This window comes from Grammomys surdaster, unplaced genomic scaffold (genome assembly GCF_004785775.1).
Source record: "Grammomys surdaster isolate TR1022 unplaced genomic scaffold, NIH_TR_1.0 125750, whole genome shotgun sequence".
In the NCBI taxonomy this organism is placed as follows: Eukaryota; Metazoa; Chordata; class Mammalia; order Rodentia; family Muridae; genus Grammomys; species Grammomys surdaster.
In genome coordinates, this window is record NW_021620582.1 from 1482023 (window position 1) to 1485185 (window position 3163).

Below are 3163 nucleotides of genomic sequence, written 5' to 3' on the forward strand. Positions count from 1 at the left end.
GATAAGTTCAGGAAGAGGGCACTAGGTAACATCCATCCTCAGTTCAGCTCCTGTCCACCAGGGGGCGCAGATTCCTAACACCGGCTCATTTCCTGAGTGGTTTATATCTAAGTTGATTCACAGTTTCTCCGAGTTAACACTTCTTCACGGTAAGCATCAAGACTAGTTTCTAGATGACACTAAAGATGGACTCTTCTCCAGGCTTTGTGGCTGTGATACTCCTCATACTAGGTAAGTAAACAGAGAAGTCTTTAGCGGTATGTTATATAAGATTCTTATCTTCAAGACGACCCAGAGCTCATCTCCCTCTCCTTTTCTCTTCTTCCCTTGCACAGTAGGAAGGACCTATGGAGATTCCGTGACTCAAACAGAAGGCCAACTGACCATCTCAGAAAGCAAGTCCCTGACAATAAATTGCACGTATTCAGCCACAAGCATAGCTTACCCTAATCTTTTCTGGTATGTTCGATATCCTGGAGAAGGTCTAGAACTCCTCCTGAAAGTCATTACGGCTGGCGAGAAGGGAAGCAGCAGAGGGTTTGAAGCCACATACAATAAAGAAACCACGTCCTTCCACTTGCAGAAAGCCTCAGTGCAAGAGTCAGACTCGGCTGTGTACTACTGTGCTCTGGGTGACACAGTGGCAGAAACTGCAGGGGGAGCTGAGCACAAACCAAGAGGCAACAGGCGGTCTGTCTGCTGAGCAGCTGCTCTGAAATCACTCTGGCTTCAGCACAGCCTTCCGTGTGCAGCCGTGATTGGTGAAAAATCATACAAGTGTCCTCATGCCAGGCTACATTAACTTCACAAATCATTAGATGAATGAACAAGTCTCCGGGGTTATTGCGGTATCACATTTAAGCTATTTGTCTGCAATGCTGGGGATCAAACCCAGAGCCCCATGCAAGCAAGGCAAACGGTTTGCCACTCAGCCACATTTAAAACCCCATCTATGTTCAGATAATCAAATGTGCTGGAGAAAGTAGCATCTGCATGGTATGACCTAACGAGTCTGGAAGGAAAGAAGTCAGAGAGCAGCAATCGTCCCCTAACAAAGCCTTGTGGAAATCTTCTTTTTTAAAAATTATTATTCTCTCATATATTATAGTCCAACCGCAGTTTTCTCTCCCTCCCCTCTCTCAGTCTCTCACCCTACCTTCCTACTCCCCCAGATCCATACCTCTACCTCCCCTCAGAAAAGAGCTGGGCTCCTGTGATATTAACCAAACACAGTTGTAGCAAGACCAGACACATAACCATCACAACAAGGCTGGACATGGCAACCCAGTAGGAGGAAAAGGGTCCTACGAGGAGGCAAATGAGTCAGGGACAGCCCCCGCTCTCATTGTTAGGATTCTCAAAGACTACTAAGCTACTCAGCCATAACATATATGCAGAGGACCCAGGGGAGACCCTACAGGCTCCCTGACCTCTGCAAGTCCCCATGAGTCCCAGTCAGATGATTTTGTGGATCTTGTTCTCACTGTGGTGTTGTCCTTAACCTGTCTGTTTCTTCCAATCCTTCCTCCCCATCCTCTGCAGGACTCTGGGAGTTCAGTCTAGTATTCACTGTGAGACTCTGCATCTGTACCCATCAGTTGCTGGATGAAGTCTCTCTGGTCTCTTTGATGATTCTGCTAGACTTTGTCCCCGAACACTCTGCATGTAGGACAAACTGTAGGTCAAAGGTCTTGTTGCTGAGTTGGTGTCCCAAACCCTCCACCTTAGGCCTTGCTGGTTACAGAAGATGGTCAGTTCAGGCTCTGTGTTGCCCATCCCTGGAAGTCTTTGCTAGCGGAGAGTTAACTTAGTGAATGTATGCGATTGAATTCTTAAGGAGAAGGAGGAAGAGCAAAGACCCAGGAGCAAGAGTAACTTGGAGAGCTGACATTCATTGTACAGAAGACAATTTCTACTATTTTACAGGAAACTTTAGCATTTTCTCTCTCTTTTACTCTTTTCTTTCTTTTTAAAGTTGAGACAGTGTGTCTCTATGTTGCCCTATCCATCAGGAACTCTATTTGTAAACCAGGCTTGTCCCAAACTTACAGCTTGTGCCTCCTGAGTCACAATGCCAAACTATCATTTTTCTCTTAAGTCCTTCAAAATGATAACATGAGGTCCAACTATTTCACAGTGAGATTTAGACAAGCACTAGATTAACTATGCGGATATTGTGGCCCAGTCATGCTGTCCTGGCCATGCTGTCACAAAACCAGAGACCACATCATCTTTACCCCTAGCAATTCTCTCCTAAAAACTTGCTTTGTCCTGCATGAAAGGAATACTCCAGTTTCCTTTAGATTTTTCATCATCTCTGTGCATCAGATATCAGACATACAGTAAATCCTAACATTTGTAAACATTTCACTGGGAAATGAGATGCATTAAGAAAGGAGTTTTCAACGCCTCCAGCGCTTACCACTTGTGGGTATTTATGGCAGATACTCAAATATTCCTGCATTAGTGTGTAATGTATGAGAACAGAGAATTGCTGATCCTGATGTGAAATTCGACAGCATAGGTCTTGAAAAACATTGTTGAACCAATAATGAACGATCAAAAAATCATACCATTACTAGGAGAGGAGAATTTTATTTTCAGGCAGAAACACATTGTGTGCTAACATGACATTGTCAAAGAATTAATACAAATATTTTTTTTTACACAGAATTTGAATGTACCTGCTTCTTGACAAAACTTGTTTTTTTGAAATTGGTAACATGGTTGCAAATAGAACAGAGGGAAAGTCACCTTCTAAAGACATTTACATTTTATGTGAGGACTAAGTTCAGGCTAGTCATTATCATTAGCTTCTACCATGAATCATTTCTATTTAAACTTTCAAAAATCCTTTGGCATCTATTTTTAGATGAGGAAAGTAAATACTAACTGTCTTATGTAGTCCTGAAATAAATTCTGATACTCTACTATGATTTCTACACACACACACACACACACACACACACACACACACACACAGAGGAATTTACATCCTGCATCAAAGTGCCAACAATAAAAAGCAACCAGAAAAAGCCTACTCAAAGAGTTTGCGCAAGTAGAGCTCTGACCCCAAGATGGCAGTGCTTGCATTAGTCCTGTCTCCAGGAGCTGGTGTGTGTGTGTGTGTGTGTGTGTGTGTGTGTGTGTGTGTGTGTGTGTG